The sequence below is a fragment of the Pinus tabuliformis genome, chromosome X (genome assembly GCF_031772625.1).
Source record: "Pinus tabuliformis cultivar Carrire ecotype Pingquan chromosome X, CPIR1, whole genome shotgun sequence".
NCBI classification, from domain to species: Eukaryota; Viridiplantae; Streptophyta; class Pinopsida; order Pinales; family Pinaceae; genus Pinus; species Pinus tabuliformis.
In genome coordinates, this window is record NC_142308.1 from 675,355,244 (window position 1) to 675,377,588 (window position 22,345).

The 22,345-nt window shown below is 38.3% G+C and overlaps 1 pseudogene; it reads right to left on the reverse strand.

The window, feature by feature from the left end:
• The window catches only part of LOC149141785 (potassium transporter 10 pseudogene), a 77,228-nt pseudogene extending 57,512 nt beyond the window's left edge, over positions 1–19,716 (reverse strand).
• Positions 19,717–22,345: the final 2,629 nt, after the last annotated feature.

The following is a 22,345-nucleotide window of genomic DNA, read 5'->3' on the forward strand; positions in this document are numbered from 1 at the left end:
ACATTTAGGGTTTTGTGTGTGAAATTGGAAATAGGAACAATTACATTAGGGGAATTGAATTAACAAATTTTGTTTGTCGCATCTTGTATGTTGCATTACTCTTTGTTCTCTTCCCCTCCATACATATATTTTCATTGAAAAGAAAATTTCATTTTGTCATGCTAGATTGCATCTTTAGGATATTCAAGTGAAATTCACGGTGAGCCTTGAAAATTAAAACATAATTCAAGATAAACTTTAAAATTTATTGAATCAATCTTAAAGAGCATTTGAAACATTAACACAAACATCTAGAGGTCTAGGCTAGAGACATGTTCCAGTGTCTATAAACATAGGAGCTGTCGTTTTTTACCAACGTTACATTCTCGGGGTCATATCCCATTCCACGTACGTAAGTGTATTAGATCATTCTCCATGTACCTCTGGGTACATCAGATGGCGCTCCATGCATGAAGAGCATATGGGAACACTCTCATCATATGGTTATGCATTAGACAACACTATTACGAACCGTACTTCCACATACCTTTGGGTATATTTTGGACGTCCCCACTAGATTTCTATCCCACCATAGGTAACCGAGTCAGCTGCCTTAAACACTGTGATACACCAAACACAACATTCGGGGATGTTTCCTGCCCGTACGTAAATCCTTGGTTCAACAAGGTGGTATATTTCAGTTGAAAGTGACTTGGTAAACCATTTTTCCTCATTACCCCTTTTATTTTATTTTGTGTCTTTAATTTCCAAAAAAAATTAATTGACCGCGAAATAACATCCTCTCCAAGGAACAACTCCTGAGAGGATCTTAGGTTGAGACAAATGGCAACAGTTCCTGTATCCACCAATCAAGGAAGCCCCTCTAACGGGAATCCTGGTTCTTTTCCTTCTTTCAGAAATATTGGTGCTCCTTATATGACAAGTTCTACCTTCTCAGATTTACCATTGGTTTACCAGTTTGGCTGTTTTCAACTCCTATGGTTCCAAATGTCCAAATTGTTTCTCAACGAAGTTCTCCTCCACCTGAACAACATAAACATCAAGTTGATCCTAACATTGACCCTTTGCCTTCTTTGCCTATCGGTCTTCTTCCTCTTCGTCTGGTGAAATCCTCAAAGTTAGTAACCAGGTGGATAAGAAGAAGAAGAAAAATAAGAAAAGAGACAACCAAACACCCATTTCTATCAATGCAACTGATGTTGAGAAACCTTCAAAGCCTCATAAAGTGAAATTCCCTCACATGCTTTGTAAAGGTGATATCCTTCTAAGAGATTGAACTGGGATTCCATAGGTGTTAGAAGTGTGGTCCACAAGCTCACATCAACCTTTGTTGTCATATTTTAAAGATCATGCTGGTGACAAACCATCACCTAGTGATAGTAAGATCCATGGGAAGAAGGATAAAATTAAGTTTCCCTATAGGTTACGTGAAGGGAATCATCCTATTCACCTTTGCCCTTATGTGGATGAAGCCTCATAAGTATTGTAAAACCTTACAACTTTTCAGCCTCGTATTCCGGCTGGTTATCAAAATATTTCCCCTAATCCTCCACTAGGTGATGAAGTGATTGATCAAAATCCATATCCAGTCAATCCCACTCTTTCTAAATGTGAATCCCATGAGTCCTTTCCTGACCAACCATTAGTTAAGAAAATGGTTGACTTGAATCCACCTTTAGTTGATCGTACCTTTCCTATAGAGAGTGAACTTCATACCACTCAGTTTCTTCTCATTTTTTCAAATTCTAATGAATTGGGGGGTAATCATCCCGTTCCAACCACACAAGGGGATAATCCTCCCGTTTCTATGACATAGGGGGGCGATCCTCTCATTCCCATACCATAGGTGAGCAGTTCTCCAATTCCCATACCATAAAGGGGAAGTTCTGTCGTTCCCACGACACCCCCTCCAAGCAATATAGTCACTTCCTTTGATTGGAGTTGACTGGAATGATATCGCCCTCCTCTTACGTGCCCTTCCAGATCATAGTACATTCTTATAATATGCTCGTACCTGAAAAAGTCATAGGTGAAGGTGCATCTACAAGTATTCTATCCTCAACTGCTTGGCAAGCTTTAGGTTCTCTGCAGCTTGAGCCTATTACCCAGAATCTGTTGGCTTTTAACAAAGGAACCAATCAATTTTTAGGGATCCTTCCTCAATTTCGTATTACTTTGGGAGGAAATATTATCTATATTTATGTGATGGTAGTCCAAGGCCCTTTTGATTTTAATTTACTTCTTGGGCGTGACTATGTTTATGACATGGGTGTTCTTGTCTCTTCACTCTTTCATGTGATGTGTCTCCCGCATGAAGGAAAAATAATGACCATTGACCAAATTTCATTTGTTAGTCCTAATTTGACTCCCAATAAAACAACTCCCCTAAATGGTCCTTATACACAATTGGTCTCTCCCCCACCACAGATTAATTATGTGGAAAACTGTTCCATGCCCGCGCCTACTGATGATCCAGTAGGTGATATGGTAAATCATTCACTGGGGGAATTGGAGCCCGATCTTTCAATTAGATCCTTTGATATGTATCCCTTCAAGAAAATTGTTCTCCCATCTGATGAGAGCTTCTTGGAAGCCATGGTCTCTGGGGATCCATGATTAATATAACCAGATCTCAGAGCAAAATTCATTTTCTTGTGTCAAGCTCGTTAAAAAATGAAACAAGGTTCCCTGAGCAAAGTTCCTTTTCTTGTGTCAAGCTCATTAAAAAATGAAACAAGATACTATGATCATAGTTCTTTTCTTGTGTCAAGCTCGTTAAAAAATGAAATAGATACCCTACCAATTCGAGTCTTTGAATGGATCTCATAAATTCCCAATCGAGTCTTTCTCTTGATCTCATAAAGGAAACTTCTTTCCATCCGCCTATTAGTAACCAGTGGTCTACTTAGGTGAATGAAATGAAGCTTGGGGTGGGGGGGCATGTGCTTAGAATTGAGTCATTATGTTGGGGGCATGCAAAATTATTTCAAACATAGTTTTTCTCTGTTTCAAGCTTGTGTAAAAATGAAACCATTTTCATCTTACCTCTCGTGATTTCCATTTTTTACCTATTTATGCCATATGAGCCTTTGTTTTCTCATTCCATTATCACCATCTGCTTGGTCGATCATACACTTTCACTTGGTTATTTTATCCTTTCCTTAGGAACAACTGTGATGGTCTTATTAACCAACCTCTTGACCTCTTTTAATTTGAGAAGTTCCATCATGATCGAAACCAATTGTTACCCTTTATACCACTCTTTCCTCCAGGAGGAGTTCTCTTTAGCTCTTTTCAGACTCCCTAAACATGAAAATATTACCGAGCACTTGTCTTTTCAAACTCGTTAAAGTAATGAAAAGACATCTACCTAGTATAAGTTTAACCCTTTTTCAAATTGAGATAGACTATTTACAAAAAAGGAATACCTTAGTTGAACATGGCTAAGAGGTTCTCTTGAGTATGGTTTTCTGCCTTTTTGGACTCAAAAGACTATTTACGAAAAGGGACCTTTGGAGTTTCCTTTTTCGCCTCTTTTTCAAACTCTCTAAACATGAAAAAGGAGTCGAGTTTTGTTGAGATTGCAACAAGATGATGGAGCTTAGTGAAAAGAGTCGCCTTCACTAAGTGGGCCCGCAGGCTATTTTTGGCGCAAGTCTATTTTTAGACATATGGATCATGTCTATGGATTGCAGGTTGCTGTTTATGGATGATTGGTCAAGTTGGGAAAAATAGATGGACTTCTATTTTTGATGAAAGTGTGAGTGATCAAAGTCTATTTTTAGACTGGCTATCAAAAATAGAAAAGTCAATTATTATTGTCTCATAATAATATTTGGACTATAAACTTGATCTTATTCTCTTGGAGCACTTCAGTTTGAGCTACAGAGGTGGCACATGCAGCTTTCAGAAGGAAATACGCTTTTCTTATGAGTCAGTTGAGTTGTTGCATGCATGACTTCAGTTAGAACTCAATCAGTTGAGTTTGGTGGAGTTGATTGTGGAGTTGATGGAGTTGTGTTCAGTTTGACTTGGTTAAACTAGTTGTAATTAGTCTAACTGCAAATAGACTAATGATGAGTTGTTAAACTAATTATTAACTCATGATGCAACTAATGAATACATCAGTTAACTCAGTTGCATGTCAGTGCATGTTTAGTTCAACAGGGACAGGTGGTAGAGAATCAGATTGCTATCAGTTGTGACTATAGTTGTGCACCAGATCTTGCACAATCAAGGGATTGAGTATGCCAATGAGTTTGCTCACGTATTTTCCCAGTGTTGTAGCCTTTGCTCACATCCAACAAAGTGTGAGTGATTATTTTGAGGTGAAATACGAGTTTGGTAAGCCATTCTCATCAGTTCTTGAGCAGGTATTGAGCAGTGGAGGCAGGCAAGCAGTGGAATAGATTTGGAGATCAGATCTGAGCTGTATTGTGTGTAACAGGTGGAGCTGGTACTGGATTGCTTGTGATAAGCATTGTACTTTGTAATGTTACATGGTCTCAATCATTAATATACAGATAGTTGGGGTTTTTAGCGAGATGCTTTCCCCGGGTTACATACTGTGTTAATGTGTGAATGCTCTTGATGTTTTATTGTTATTGATGCTGCTATATTGATGATCAATGTAGAGGAGTTTATGTATTGTGTATGTATTCCACAATAGTACATGATCAGGATAATCCCTGTTGAATATGTGTTAAATTATTCAAAATTTCTACATGGTATCAAAGCTAGATGATTTGTAGAAAAAATTTCTACATGGTATCAGAGCTGTTGATCATCAGATCTACTATTCAGGAAGTGTCTACATTCTATTTCTTCAGGCAGAGTCTGTAATCGGGCCAGGTAGCCTCTGGATTCATCCTTCCTTTGGAAGGTGAGATATCCAGTGAATGCCCATACAGTCAATCTCTGTACGAGAAATATTGTGTTCTCACGAATCTTAGATCCGAGGCGGTTGAGTTGGTTGCTGGTGGAATTCGAATTTGCAGCAGTGTTTTCTTGGTGACAATGCAACAATGTCTTTCAACGGATTGCGATTGGAGTATGCTCTTGAGGGCAGCTCAAACTATATTGCATGGAAGGACAGGATGGAGGCAGTATTGGATGATAACGGGCTGAAGGAGTTCATAGATACGGATATCCCAAAGCCTACTGATGCTTGGCAAAAGAAGATCGCAAAATGTCGAAGGATTCTGTTGGAGGGCGTGAAGGATCACATTGTGTCCAGCCTCCATGGAAAGGCTACTCCATATTTGATGTGGAAATCATTAACAGAATTATTCCAAAGCAAGAGCGATCAGAGGAAGCTGGCGCTCAAAGATAAACTCAGAAACATCAAATGCGAGAAGGGTGACAATATTCCCAAGTTTCTCACGAAGTTCACTCAGTGTCGAGATGCGCTGGGAAGTGTGGGGGTTACTGTCGATGATGAGGACTTGGTGAGCTTGGCTCTCCTTGGTCTTTCGAAGAGTTGGCATTCCTATCAGGACTCTGTCAATGGTCGGGAGAAATTGCCAGGATGGGAAAGACTATGGTCAGATCTTGTGCAGGAGGAGATCAGGCGGAGTACCAGGGACGAATCTTCGTCAAAGGGAGCTGATGAAGAGAATTGTGCTTTGGCTGCCAAAGCAAAGAAAGGGAAGAGCAAGAAAGCTTCTCAGTCTGGTGCGAAAGGCAAGAAGCAGGACATGTCCAAGGTGAAGTGTTTTCACTGTCACCAGCACGGACACTATGCCACAAATTGTTCGCAGAAGAAGAACAAGCAAGCTGCTGGATCTGCAGGGGGAGAGGCCTTAGCTTCTCAGTTTGAGCTTGATTTTTCATTGATCGCATGCTTGGTTTCAAGTGTGATGGGATCCGTGTGGTTCTTGGACAGTGGTGCGTCTTTTCACATGACGGGAGATAAAGATTTGTTCTCTGATCTGGAGGACAAAGATCTTGGAGTGCACATCGAGATGGGCGATGATGGTAGATACAGTGCAACCGGTATCGGTACCATTTCCTTTGAGAGGGAGTCTGGTAAACCCTTCGTATTGAAGGAAGTCATGCATGTTCCAGGATTGACGAAGAATCTCATCTCAGTGGCGATGTTAGAAGACAAGGGGTATGATGTTGTTTTCAGCGAGGGAAAGGCTTTCCTGCGCAGCAAGACAACTGGTGAGACACGGAAGATAGGGGTTCGAGTGAGGAACCTTTATCAGTTGCATGTAGATGGATGCGCAACAATGGCCGGTAAGGCAGAAGGATTGGTGAGCCGGGATGATGGCGAGTTGTGGCACAGGAGATTGGGTCACCTTCACCATGGAGCCTTGAAGATACTGCAATAGATCACTACAGGGCTTCCTAAAGGCACACTTGCGCAGTCAGATCAGTGCAAGGGGTGTACTTTGGGGAAGTTTGTGAAAGCCACCTTTCACGAGAAGGATAGTCGCGCCACGACGATCCTTGAGAGAATTCACACAGACGTGTGTGGACCTTTCTTAGTTGCTTCAACAGCAAAACACAGGTATTATGTGATTTTTGTTGATGATTTCTCTCGTAAGTGCTGGATCTTCTTCATGCAGAAGAAGAGCGAGACATATTCAAAGTTCTGTGAATTCAATGCATTGGTCAAGAAGGAGTCGGGGAAGAAGGTGAAGGCTCTTAGGAGCGATAATGGTGGTGAATACATCTCGGACGAGTTCAAGGATTTCTGCAAGGTAGAAGGGATTCGTAGAGAGCTCATAGCTCCCCATAACCCACAGCAGAACGGGGTAGCTCAACGGAAGAACAGAACGATCGTGGGTGTTGCACGGGCAATGTTGCATGATCAGGGCCTACCCCTTCACTTGTGGGCGGAAGCATGCAATACAGCAGTTTATGTGCAGAACCATTGTCTTCATATGATACTTGGCATGAGTACACCCGAGGAGGCTTATTATGGTAAGAAGCTTGATCTTTCTCATTTGAGGATTTTTGGTGCTAAAGTTTACATGCATGTGACGAAGGATGCCAGAAAGAAGTTGGAGCCGACCGCAGAGGTTGGGATATTTTTGGGGTACACTGCTACGCCCCACAACTATCGTGTGTATTTTACAGACAATGGTAAAACTGTTGTGCGACGGGATATAAAATTTCAGGAGGAGAAAGCCATGAAGTGTTCGCTTGAGAGGGAGCTACACTTGCATGCAGATGAGGAGCTATTAGTTCCTAAGGATGAGCTTCAGGATGTGGATTAGCCACAGGATGAGGTTCATGGAGTGGATGAGTCCACTCATGCAGCGCCAACCATCAGAGGGCAAAAGCGCTTGACAGAAGCTGAGCGACTGGCTCAAGATGCAGAGAAAGTTGTAGGACCACCTACAGCCCAACGCAGGCAGAGACAGTCACCTGATCGGTACACTGGATACATGGCTCTGATGAGCAAGTGTGTTGTAACTGAGATCCCGCATGGGTAGACGCCATGGTGGAAGAGTATGATTCTATTGTCAGAAACAGTGCATGGGAGATTGTTCCTAGACCGGAAGGGAAATCAGTGGTGGGTTCGAGATGGATCTACAAAGTTAAGCAGGCAGCTGATGGGAGTGTGGAGAAGTACAAGGCAAGATTTGTTGCTCGAGGCTTTTCACAGATTGAGGGGATCGATTATGAGGAGACCTTTGCACCTGTCGCAAGGTATTCTTCCATACAGACGATTCTTTCTCTCTCAGCGTAGATGGGATGGCACATTCATCAGATGGATGTGAAGACTGTGTTCCTCAATGGAGTCATTGAGGAGGAGGTGTACATTGAGCAACCCGAAGGCTTTGAGGTCGTCAACAGCGAGTCGCATGTGTGCAGGCTCAAGAGAGCGCTGTATGGGTTGAAGCAAGCACCACGTGCTTGGTACACACGGATAGACAACTATTTCACAGGACTTGGATTCTCCAAGAGCGAGGCAGATCCTAACCTATACCAGATTGTGGTGGAGGGTAAGTTGCTTATCATTGTACTGTATGTTCATGATTTGATTCTAACGGGTGATGAGCTGTTGATACTGTCATGCAAGAAGGATCTTGCTACAGAGTTTGAGATGAAGGACTTGGGCCTCCTTCACTATTTCCTAGGATTGGAAATATGGCAGCGCAGTGGTGGACTGTTTGTTTCTCAGGGCAAGTATGCTCGGGAGATACTGGAGAAGTTCAACATGCATGGCTGCAAGCCTGTTGATACTCCTCTTCCTGGAGGTTGGAGGAAGGAGGATGCCACTTCGGGAGAAGAAGTGGATGCCACTGTTTATCGACAGTTGGTGGGGTCGCTGATGTATTTGGTTAATACACGACCCGATATATGCTATGCAGTTAACCAGCTTTCACAAGCTATGGTTAAGCCTACCAAGCTCTTCTAGAAGGCGGGCAAGCATGTATTGTGCTACTTGAGAGGCACATCGGGATATGGTTTGTGGTACAGACAGGAGGATGAGGTGAAGCTATGTGGCTTCATGGATGCAGATTGGGCAGGGAGCCCAACGGACAGAAAGAGCACATCAGGAGGGGTCTTCAGTATCGGATCGACAGCAGTTTCTTGGTACAGCAGGAAGCAGAGATCCGTGGCACTCAATTCAGCGGAGGTCGAGTATATGGCAGCAAGTTTGGCTGCATGCGAGGCTATATGGATGAGGAAGATCCTGGTTGGTTTGTTCGGTTCTCATTTGGATCCTACTGTGATTTACTGTGATAACCAGAGTTGCATTAAACTCTCGGCTAATCCTGTATTTCATGATAGATCTAAACATATTGACATAAGGTACCATCATATCAGAGATTGTGTGCAGCGGAGGATCATGTTGCTTTCATACATTCCAACAGAGGATCAGGATGTTGATATTCTGACAAAGGCTCTCACCAGGAGCAAATTCGAGTACCACCGAGGCAGGATAGGGGTTGCTGATAATCGATATCTTGTCGAGAGGGAGTGTTGAGATTGCAACAAGATGATGGAGCTTAGTGAAAAGAGTCGCCTTCACTAAGTGGGCCCGCAGGCTATTTTTGGCGCAAGTCTATTTTTAGACTATGTCTATTTTTAGACATATGGATCATGTCTATGGATTGCAGGTTGCTGTTTATGGATGATTGGTCAAGTTGGGAAAAATAGATGGACTTCTATTTTTGATGAAAGTGTGAGTGATCAAAGTCTATTTTTAGACTGGCTGTCAAAAATAGAAAAGTCAAATATTATTGTCTCATAATAATATTTGGACTATAAACTTGATCTTATTCTCTTGGAGCACTTCAGTTTGAGCTACAAAGGTGGCACATGCAGCTTTCAGAAGGAAATACACTTTTATTATGAGTCAGTTGAGTTGTTGCACGCATGACTTCAGTTAGAACTCAATCAGTTGAGTTTGGTGGAGTTGATGGAGTTGTGTTCAGTTTGACTTGGTTAAACTAGTTGTAATTAGTCTAACTGCAAATAGACTAATGATGAGTTGTTAAACTAATTATTAAATCATGATGCAACTAATGAATACATCAGTTAACTCAGTTGCATGTCAGTGCATGTTCAGTTCAACAGGGACAGGTGGTAGAGAATCAGATTGCTATCAGTTGTGACTATAGTTGTGCACCAGATCTTGCACAATCAAGGGATTGAGTATGCCAATGAGTATGCTCATGTATTTGCCCAGTATTGTAGCCTTTTCTCACGTCCAACAAAGTGTGAGTGATTATTTTGAGGTGAAATACGAGTTTGGTAAGCCATTCTCATCAGTTCTTGAGCAGGTATTGAACAGTGGAGGCAGGCAAGCAGTGGAATAGATTTGGAGATCAGATCTGAGCTGTATTGTGTGTAATAGGTGGAGCTGGTACTGGATTGCTTGTGATAAGCATTGTACTTTGTAATGTTACATAGTCTCAATCATTAATATACAGATAGTTGGGGTTTTTAGCGAGATGCTTTCCCCGGGTTACATACTGTGTTAATGTGTGAATGCTCTTGATGTTTTATTGTTATTGATGCTGCTATATTGATGATCAACGTAGAGGAGCTTATGTATTGTGTATGTATTCCGCAATAGTACATGATCAGGATAATCTCTGTTGAATATGTGTTAAATTATTCAAAATTTCTACAAGTTTTACCTTTGTTGGACTCGTAAAAGCATCAAAAAATGATGGACTCATTAAACATGACAAGACCGAACCACTCCTTGTCAGGGTTTTTTAAAAATACTTGGAGGGATTCATCCGAAGAATGAACTTACAAATCAAGCATATGTTATCCTCCTCAAGCTTATCAAAAAATAAAGAGGTACTAACAAGAAATGGTTGGGAAAATTTGGAAAATAGGGTACTCTACCTATTAATGGCAGTGACTCACTCTTGAACATGAAACTCTTGCACTTCATCTTCATGGTTGTTGGGTTGGGAAATATACTTATCTTTTTGGTTCATTAAATCATATCAAAGCCTATGCATTCGGTTTTGGGTCAATGCTTCCAACTCCATTCAATGTTGTTGATATGTTCAAGAGAAGTTATTTGATTGATATTTGCTATGACATTCCTAATTAGCCTTCATTCATGTCTACCATTCCTGAACTAGTTCCACATCAGCATCATTCTGCCTCAAATCTTAATACTCATTTCGTGTAGTTGATGGGGGATACATCAAGGCCCTCCTACAATGGGTCGCTTCCTGTAGACATAAAATCATTATCTAGGAAGTTGACTTGGGAATTCTCTTTGGTACCTTAGAGATTACATACATCAATGGAAAGTTTCCTCGCTCTCAACGACAAGTTTTCATCATTCACCTTCGACCGAAAGATTATATTCAGTGTTCAACTTCAACTCATTCATTCACACCATACAAATTGTAGTGCAGTACCTTGAGAGCCGTTAACATCATCAGTGGTTGCTTTCGTGTTTGTTAACGAATCACATCATTGGTCGGTAATCAGATGGTGTCTACCATGTTCGACTCCAACTCATTTATTTGCATGGTTAGACTCGTACATTGGATGATCGAGTGAACGAGATAGAAGACCCCAGATCTAATTTCATCCATCTGGGGTGCACTTTTAGAATTAATACAATATTACAAAGTATGATGGATATGATCATACAGGACAGTCATCGAAGCATGGGTCTACTCTCTGTTATCAATGGATGAACTTTTTGATCACTGTACATGTAATGTTAACTTATGTGCTGAGCATGGGTATGCCTCCATCCACAAAGATATCATGATGAAAATGTATTGTAAGAGATGATTGTCTTGACCAGTTGATTCGAACTTGTCACAAGGTAAATCACTTCAGTCATCAGCTACCGTTTCTGACTTTGCGCTTTAGGCGACAATTTGTTATAGGATATTTTGTCGCATCTGGTCAATAGGCTTGCAAATCAGATCAATCCACATCCATGAACATGTTGTGATCATCCCTTCGCAAATCCCTAAGCATGAACTTTATAAAAAGTCTAAGTTTTGGGGATTAATTGCTCAAAATCAATGTTTTCGGCCCCAACGCACCCTGTCCATTTAGCCACCTGCATTCAACGCTAGTTTCTCCCTTTTGAACCAACGCTGATCAACACTTGTTGCTCCTTTCGGCACGTGCGTTGATTCTAGAAATTCGGAAAAATTAAAAAGTGTTCCCAAGCTTCCTCTTCCAGAAGCTTCCAAGGGTTGTTTCAACTATTTACCATGGATAAGAGATAAAATCCTATCTGATCCTTCCTTGGAGACTTCACCTCTTATTCCTTGATCTCGTCCTCCAATCATAAGTGGATCTCAAGCTCATTATGGAAAATACTAAACTACCATCCCTATCCTATAAATTTATTGCCATCCATAACATCAGGGTTGGATTTTTGAGACTGATTATGCCCTCATGTTGGTACCTTGAATCTAAAGGAGAGATCATCTTCATGCATTAGGGTGACATTGAGGTGTACTTTGTGACAAGGAAGGACAAGTCAAATTGGGGAGATCTCTTTAAGATCAACTACTATTCTTGGTTGTAAACTCTCTCATATTTCTATTAATACAAAGAGTATCTTGTTTTCCTATATGTCTTGTATTATGTTTACACTCATGTATTTCAATGCCTAGCTGATTAATTGAATAGATATTTTAGATTATGCTACTTGGTTGTCGTAGATCCTTTGCTTGTTTCAGTTGTGTGTGTAGGTTATAATTATAGCACTTGGAGCTTATAAGCAAGGAGGAACGAGAAGATTTTTATAGATTTGAGATAGGCCTCTTTCCCATTCTTTAACTTATCTATGGAAAATTCTATATTCTTTGTCTTCTGTTGTTCTAGATTAGTCCACTAGGTCTAGGGAAATTACTTTTGTCCGTAATCATAAATTTCACATAACAATCATGACCTATAGAGAGGCCTTTGGAGTTGAGATATGGGTGTCCCTAGGGTTTGATCATGGGTGATGGCATCCTTGAACTAGTTAGAGTACCATGCGGTGAGGTGCCCACCAGATCATGATGACTAGCTGAGTACGTACCATTGGTTAGGAATGCTAACTTGGGTTGTAATACCTATTGAAGATGATGATGATCTAGGTCAAGATCTTTGACCTAGATGATGATGTTATCGATGAGTTGAACCTTTCCTTAAAGAGATCATGTATATAGAGAACATCTGGATAGTCATTATTAATAACTCCCTAGCTAAGACGGAGTGTTGAATTTATTAGTTATGGTCAGTCTTCATAATATTTCATTTGTACTTGAAATATTGAAATAAGAATTATATTTGTAAAATAAAAAATTATATGAAGAGTGTTCTTCATGCTTGTTAGAAAAAGAACATATTTATTTGTTTTTATTATAAAAAAAAATTATAAGACATGTTCTTCATGACCTTATTAAGAGTGGAAAAACGAAAAATTGAATTTGCATTTTTGACACCACACGATGCTCAAGTGGGCCTCCTAGCGATGAATTTAGTCTGGCCCAATAGACACTTATTCGACCCCCTCCAACATTTATATATAAAGAGCACATGTCTCCACTCCAAGCACAATTCACATCTCTTCTCATTAAGTATTTTTGATAAGATCTAGTGAAGAAGGACAAGGAAGGAGAAGGACGAGTAAAAAAAGAAGACGAAATTCAGCCCTAGAAGAAGAGATTTATCATTTGTAATCTATGTATCTCTATTTCCCTCACACATGTGAATGGAGTTATGAATTTTTTGTGGTATAGGTCCAAAACTATGAGGCAAAGGAGAGGCCGAAATTTGGCCCTAGTATAGACCTAGTGTGAGTTTGTGGGAAGTCATCTTGAAGTGATTTGGGAAGCCTTGAATTGACATCTTGGGCATATTATCATTTTCATCTCGCTGGTTGGTTTTTATTTGATGTATCTCTTGTTGCATTGGTTCTCTAAGGAAAAGGTTGGATGGGTTTTTTCCCCTTTAGTGGGGTTTCCCATGGTAAAATCTTCCTATCTCTTTGTGCATTATGATTTCTATTGATCTATTGTCTATGGTTGAATTTCTAAATGTATAATTGCTTAATGATACATTGAAACAAACAAAATAATCATATACATTGTTGGAAGTAATTATCAAAGTTTCAGAAATAAGCACGTGCGTCTATTTTATTGGAAAAAACAACACTAGAGGCAAATCGATCTAACCCCAACTAATGTCAATTAATTATCCACTTTCCCTAAGTTTTAACTTAGGAAATATTTAAAAATCACTAATTGACTTAATTAAGACATTTTCCCTAGGTAAAACTTAGGAAAAATTACATGGGTTTGGAGATAATTAATTCCTCTATGTTCCTAGCCTCAATGATACCTCTCAACTAGAAAAATTGTTCGATGTACAATATTTAACATCTTCTAGAAAGAGCAAGGATCATGCTCAACAATGCCATTTTGTAGCAAGAGTTTTGGGTAGAAGCAATTAACACTGCATGTTATCTTGTAAATCAATCACCATTAGTTGCAATAAACTGTAAATTCCCTAAATAGGCATGGATAGGTCATCCCTATGATTATTCAAATTCAATTTTTTGTTGTTGTGAAGCATACGATCTTACTCCTAAGAATAAATGCATTAAATTAGATCCTAAATCAAAGAAATATATCTTTGTTGGTTATGATGATGTTGCTAAGGGATATAGATTGCGGGATCCTACTTCCCGAAAATTCATCATCAATAGAGATGTTATATTTGAAGAATCTTCTCTTATTAAACCAGATAGCGTAGAAGATTTTTTGAAATAGGAACACGCATCGAATCAACAAATTCAGTTTGAGACTAAACCATATACAAACATATGGAAATAGAATAAGCTTATGATGGTAAAGAAGTCATAGATGTTGAAGACAATCATGAAAATGTTGAAATTCCAAAACCAACATTGAGAAGATTTATATGAAAGAGAAAACCTTTTAAAAAGTATATCAAATTCATTTCGTCTACTACTTTAGTTACAACTGATGGAGATCCTTCTTATTATCAGAAAGCAGTAAACTTTGTCAATAATGCCAAATGGAAAACAACAATGCTAAAGAGGAAATTGATGGCTTGGAGAAAAACAAAATGTGGGACCTGGTAGATCTTCCAAAAGATATAAAGGTAGTTGGATGTAAATGGGTACACAAATTGAAGAGAGGTGTTGATGTTAATATTGAAAGGTAGAAAGCGAGACTGGTTGCAAAAGGTTACTCTCAAATTTCCATGTATAGATTTCCATGAAACATTTTCACTAGTTGTTAAATTTTTTTATGTTTATTGGGTTGGAACTAATTGCTTCGCTTGATTTGGAGTTAGAGAAATTTGATGTTGAAACATCATTCTTACATGGATATTTGGATAAGGAGATTTATATGGAAAAACTAGAAGGTTTTGTGCAACATCACAACATAAGATTAGTTTACAAGCTCGAGAAATCATTACATTGCTTTAAGCAATTGCCCATGAAATGGTATGAGAAGTTTAATTCCTTGATGATGACCCAAAATTATAATAGAAGTGACTATGACCATTGTGTGTACTTTAAAAGTTTGAAAACTATATTTATTAGCTTAGTGTTATATGTTGACGATATGTTGGTTGCAAGTAAAAGCATGGAAGAAATCAAGAGGCTGAAGGCTCATATGATTAGAATGTTTGATATGAAGGATCTAGGAGCTACAAAACAAATCTTGGGAATTGGAATACACCAAGATAGAAAAAATGGTAAGATTAGGTTTTTATAACAGAATTTTGTTGAGAAAATACTTGTAAATTTCAAGATGAATAATGTGACATCAATATATGTCTTTACTCTTAAAGGGGGATCCATCAATTGGATATCAAAGCCTCAAGAAACAATTGCTTTGTTCTCCATCGAAGCAAAGTACATTGTTGGCTCGCATGCCTGTAAAGAGGGAATTTGGTTGAAGGGTCTTCTAGGTGAACTTGTAATAATGTAGAACAACATAATTGTATTTTGCGATATTCAAAGTGCTATAAAATCCGACTTATTATAGTAAAGACCAAACATATTGATATAAAGTACCATTTTGTAAGACATGTTGTGGATGGAGGTGGGGCAGATCTTAAAAGGGTTTACACTCAAGAAAATTGTGTTGACATATTTACAAGACCAATGTTGATAGAAAGGTTGTGGTGGTGTTGGGCTTCTCTTGGGTCATAGAAGAAGTGGTGAAAGGAATTTGGCAAGGAATTAGGATTTTTTTTGTCAAGTTGGATATTGTTAGAATATAGACAATAATTGTAAGGAATAGAATTTAGTTATGTAAAATGTTGATGCAATTATTCTAATGGTCTTGGGTTATGAACCAAATGATAGTTATTAAAACTCTTATAAGAGTTCCTACTTCATTTAATGAATCTCGAGAGGTGACGAGGTAGTGTAAGCCTAAATGTGAAGGTACTCTTGATAAAAAAAATGCTTTTTCCTTGCTTGTGGATGTTTCCTTGACATATTGTCAATGTTTTACCACGTAAAATATTGTTTATTGAAGGGATGTTTGTGAGTCCAAGCATCATTCTGAATCTTTCAAAATTTTATCTTCCAAGTGCTTTGGTGAAGATGTCTGCAATTTGCTCATTTGTGGAACAATGTCGTAGGTGACAAGTATTAGCCTCAACATGATGTCGAATCAAATGACATTTTGTATTGATATGTTTGGTTTGATCATAGAATTTTGGATTCTTGGCCAATTTAATTGCAAAAGAATTGTTAATTAGAAGAGGAGTGGAGTGCACTTGTGTATTTTGAAAATATTCAAGAATTTTCCTGAGCGACATAATCTCTTTGGTTGCTTCTACAAATACCACATATTCTACCTCTGATGTGGAATCTTCTGGAATGGACTGTTTGTGTGACCTCCAAGAGTTAGATCTTAATCCAAGACTCATAATTTGAAGTAGATATTCCATTTTCCTTATCTCCATCAAAGTCTAAATCAAAAATATCCAATAAAGAGGAAATCTTCCACCTGTATGTATTTGAGTCCAAAATATTGAGTTCCTTTCAAGTCTTTATAACTCTTTTTGCAGCATACCAATGTCCCTCAAAAGGATTTTGCATAAACTTGGAAATGATTCCAACAACAAATGAAATATTTGGTCTAGTAGTGGTGAGGTCGATAAGGCTTCCGACAAGATGTCTATACTTAGTTGCATCCTCAAATTCATTTCCTTAGTCAGATGTGTGGTTTAAGTTTTTGTTCCATTCGAGTGGACAAAGGATTTCATTCAACCATGCCAAAAATTTTCAATAACTCTCCAATGTACTTGTTTTGGGAGACAAATATATATTTTGGATGTTGAGTCACTTCAATGCCCAAATAGTAATGAAGATGCCCCAAATCTGTCATCTTAATTCCTTTCTTCAATTCTTTATTAACGGATGCAATATACTTTTCATTGTTCCCTATCATCAACATATAATATACATATACCACAAGATAGACAAAAGAATTTCCAACTTTCTTGACAAATAAAGTTGCATCATCAAGATTAAAGTGTTTGAAATTTAGTTTTAGAAGAGGCTTAGTCAATTTTTCGTACCAAGCTCGCGGTGCTTGTTTTACGCCATACAAGGATTTGATGAATTTATATACTATATGCTTTTGTCCCTTCACAAAAAAACCTTCTAATTGAAACATAAAAACATTTTCTTTCAACTCTCCATTCAAGAAAGCAATTTTTACATCCATTTGATGGACTTTCCATCCATTCTGAGTTTCCAAGGCAAAGAGAGTTTGAATGATAGCCCATTTTTTTGTGGGGGAAAAAGTCTCCTCATTATTGACCCATTCTTTCTGTGCAAATCCTTTTTCCATGATCCTTACATTATGCTTGTCAAGTGAGCCTTCTGATTTATACTTGTTATTGAAGACCCACTTGCAAACAATTAGTTTGGTTCCAAATGGAGGGTCCACCAGCTTCTAGGTTTCATTCTTTATGAGAGCATCATACTCTTTCTGCATTGATTCTTTCCATTCAGCATGAGAAGCAAATTGTTTAAAGGAAGTTGGTTTAAAATTAGTAGACAAATTTAATTCACTATCATACGAAACATCCATATGAACAACCGAATCAGAATCATCGACATCACCTCCATTTTGTCTAGTATAACTTCTAGTTCCCGCCTTTCCAACCTCATTAGGATGAACACTTTGAGTCATTTTAGAGGACCTTTTGAGATGGTCCAAGATGCTATGTTCACTGAGATGCAGTTGCATCAAGATTTAGCCTTCCAATCCTCTTAATCATATCAGTGAAATTGTCTTCTTGATCTGAAGAAGTGGTCGAAACTTCATGAGCGGGAGAGAGTGCTTTAGAAGGAGATTCTGCAGATTGATCAAGGACAAGGATCCCCTCTTCAAGATGTGGAATATCATTATCAAATTCCTGAAAGTTTTTGCATGACTGAATCTTTCCTAATTGATCAATATGTCGCTCAACAACAGTGTCAGTCTTGGACGATTCAAGAAAAATGACATCTCTAGATAGTATAACCTTCTTATTTACCTCATGTAGAGACAATATGCTTTGGAGGTATTAGAGTACCCTAAAAAGATACACTTTTGGCTCCTTGCACCAATTTTGTTTCTTTGTTCCTTAGGAATCAAGGCATAGCAGGTGGAACCAAAGATCATAAGATACCTTACCAAAGGAATGTGGCCATAGCACATTTCATAAGGAGTCTTGTTTCTGAGAACATGAGAAGGATATATACTACACATAGAAATGCATCAACCTAGAACATCAAATTTACATTTTTGAAAAACATCATTGAACGGACCATATATAAGATTGTTTCATTCATTCTTTCAACTACACCATTCAGTTGAGGGTTATATGACATAGTTATTTGATGTTGAATCCGGCGAAGATATTTTTCAAATTTATTTGACGTACATTCTTTTCCATTATCAGTATGAAGAGAGCCAACATGAGATTGTGCATCATTTTCAATTCACGCATGAAAGTTTTTGAAATTTTCAAAAGCTTAGATTTACTGTTCAACAAATATACCCAACACATTCTAGTGTATTCGTCAATAAAAGTCATCATATATTTATTTTTGTTTGTAGAAGGAACATGCATAGGGATACACAAATCAAAATGAATTAATGCAAGCTTTCTACATGCTTTGGAAACAAAATCATGAAATGATTGTTTGCTATGTTTTCCTAGGATCAATCATCACATTGCTTTAGTTTTGTTGGAATTGTTGGAAAACTAGTAACATCCTTTATCTTCAATAAACAAAGACTATCATAATTCAGATGTCCAAATATTACATGCCATAAAAGATTGGATGGAAATGTACCTTCATTATACTGAGAATTATGTGCATATTTTTGTGCACGAGCAGACATTCCTTGCAACTTCAAGGGTCTTTATTCCTCTATTCTTGTCATGACAAATGTGTTGTTCGATGGTTTTGTCACCTCAACTTTTCTATCAAACATGTGAATGGAGTTTCCTTGTTGGAAAATATGAACTAGGGATAAGAAGTTTCTCCGCAACTCTGGAATGTAGAGAACATCATGCAAAAGAAAGTCAAGGAGTCCAGGAATTTGAGCTTAATGGTGCCAAGTCTAGATGGCTTGAGTCATGACTTGTCTGCAAAGTATACTAGTCCATCTACATTGTCACTAATGTCTTCAAAAAAATATTTCTGGAAGGTCATGTGGCAGGTTGCACCTGTATCAAACAATCATGCATCTTTCCAAGAAGAAAATGAAGTATGAAACAAATCTTTAGTTACTCCAATATTGCAATGTGACACAATATAATGAGCATATTTAGGTGCTTTACCTTTCCTTGGATCTGGTGTTTTACTTTTCTTTTAATTCCATTCTTGTTGGATTCTATCCCAAGAGAGTATGCATGTGGATGCATCATGTTCATTTATGTTGCAAAAAATACAATGGAGATCAAATTTCCCTCTTTGATGATGTTTACCCCCTTGTGTCTGCTATTCTTCCTTCCACGTCCTCTTCTTCCACCTCTTCCACTAGAAGAATCTTGTGTCTGATTCTTCTCTTTTTGTCCAAGGAACACAACTTCTTCAAAACACTGAGTAACTATCTTCCTCTTCCCAAACACTTTGTCATTTTCTACAAACTTCTCCACAAGAGTGTCAAAAGTAATGTTCTTAAGTTGGACAATAGCTTGTAAGGATTCAAGATAGTGAGAGTATGTGGGATAGAGAGCCTTGATGGAAAATGTGAGACGAATGTCCATTTTAACTCCAATGGCTTCGACATCATGCATGATACTCTGACTTTTGAGGCCAGGGCCATGCGCTCATCATCCTTCAACTCCAAGTTGAAGAGTTTTGTCATCAACTAGACTACCTCAAGCTCTAAGTATGAGTCACATAAATCTTTGAATGCCTTTAATGCATCAAAAGCATTGGTAATTGGAATAATATGTCAACTCACCTCTTCATTTACAGAATAAACTATTAGGGCATAGGATTTACTATTCTTATTCTCCCATATGGCAAGCTCTTTATTTGATATGGGTTTTGCAAGTAGATTCACCTTCTCCTTCATAGACATCTTTTCATAGGTAATTGAAAATGTGAGTGTGCCTGATCTTTATGGACCATTCATGGTAGTTCTCCTGCCAGGGAAAACTACTCCAATGACAAAAATGAGGAAATGCATAATACTTTACTATACCTCTTCCTTCCTCATGATCTAGTTATATTTTAGATACTCCTATAAAATAAACCAAAAATATTCCTTCCTCATGATCTAGTTATACTTTAAAAACTCCTATAAAATAAACCAGAAATATTCACCTCAAATAAGTAGAGCATTAGAGCAATATAATCCAAAAGTAAGCATTAAAGCAATATAATCCAAAACTATAAATAAAATGTGGTTCCAAGTAATTTGCGAGTTGTAATAACCAACAATAACTATTATGAATCCATCCAAAATTATTTACACACCAAAAATATTCCAAAAAGGGTCCAACGAATGACTTTTGACCACAATACAAAAGAGAAGTAAATTCGAGCAGACGAGCAACTGCTGCACTCTGATTGTCAGATCCCCTTCACCTTGTCTGCTAAAAACCCTGTTACGGAAACTTGAAGTTCTGCAAAGACCACCATGACCAAGGGCAGGAAAGAAGGATAGGTTTAGGCAGTCGCAGTTGGCTTCCAGCCACAAATTAAAAATGGCAATAACTAAATAATATTTGTCTTCATTGGTAGAGACTCTGATTGATATCGACTGTCTCTACGAAGGTATGGATTTTCACATGAATATTACAAGAGCCAAGTTCAAGGAGCTCATCACTGATTTCTTCGACAAGTGCATGCGAACCTCAACGAACATTTGGAGGACGCCAGTATGAAGAAAAACAAATTTACAAAGTTGTATTACTAGGAGGTTCCACCGAGCTCCCCTCAAAATGCAATGGCACAGTCATGAAATACAAACGGCGATGATGTTTGGATCGTGGTCGCTAATGGTAGAAGGAAACTCAATGGTCGACGTAGGCTCTCGAACGCAAGCATACACGAAGACGTTGGGTATGCAAGCCTGGCCGGAGCGTTAGATATATGAAATCTGATGGGCTACGATGAGACAATTCTACTGAACATGTGACACCAGGTCCACAGATGGCAGATGCCAAAAGTGAATGTTAAGCGTATAAACGATGTGCAGGCCGCAGATGTCAGACCAGTGCTGTTGAAGGTAGGACCATTGGTCTACAGAGTAGTGTGTTTCATGCTAGAGTATTAGAGCGTTGGCAGAGAGGACAAAGGGACAAAATAACAGAGGCACTTCTGCTAAAGGCAGGAAATTGATAGAGCGACATAAAGGACTTAAAGGGGCAAAGAAAATCTTAAATTTGGGAACTGTGCTCTGACATCATGTAAGGTCAAGATGATGGTAACTCCCAAATGAATATTCCAATTAAGATAAATATCAATACATACAACAGAATGGTGATGTGAATGATTCATATTCCCGGATCTTTTGCAATTTTAGGTTTACTATTTACATAATTTCATCTCATTCAGGATTAGGTGTCTTAACATTTACTATTGATCAATTGTGTCATTATTGTTGTGCTCAAATGAAATGTATAGACTCTGAAAACACAAGTTCAGGAATAAAGAACTTGTAGTGAAATGAGGAAAAGACATGACTCCTGATTTGCATACAACAACGAATATCCCTGTGGTTATAATCATCATATAATTTATAGGTCATAATAATCATATAATTATAATTTTTGGCAGTTGTAATGAGGATGCTGGTGCAATGTTGCTTGACAAACAGGGGAGAGGTAGTATTACCCTCCTAGTTTTCATTTTTCCAAATTCCCTGGAGAAAGAGTCATTGATGCTGGTGCAATGTTGCTTGACAAACAGTGGAGAGGCAATATTACCCTCATAGTTTTTATTTTTCCAAATTACCTGGAGAAAGAGTCATTGATGCTGGTGCAATGTTGCTTGACAAACAAGGGAGAGGTACTATTACCCTGATAGTTTTCATTTTTCCAAATTACCTGGAGAAAGAGTCATTGTTAATAGCATAAAGTTTTGGTTGTGTCAAAATAAACATATATTGTATCTTCATCATTATGTTAGAATCCAGTACATACAAAATGGGGTTTTGATGACTTTCATCCCTTTGATCCAATCCTCAAGTTAGTTATTCAACAATATTTTTGTCATCATTTTGCATTTTCATACAACAACAAAGAAAAACCTTACCGCTGGAAGGCATCCCATGGCTTAGTAATAGTTATGTAAGTCCTCTTAACTCCTAAATAGACAAAGTTTGCAACAACTCTTTTCAACAATGTCATGATTTAGGAGAAACATTGCACTTGCAAGTGCCTA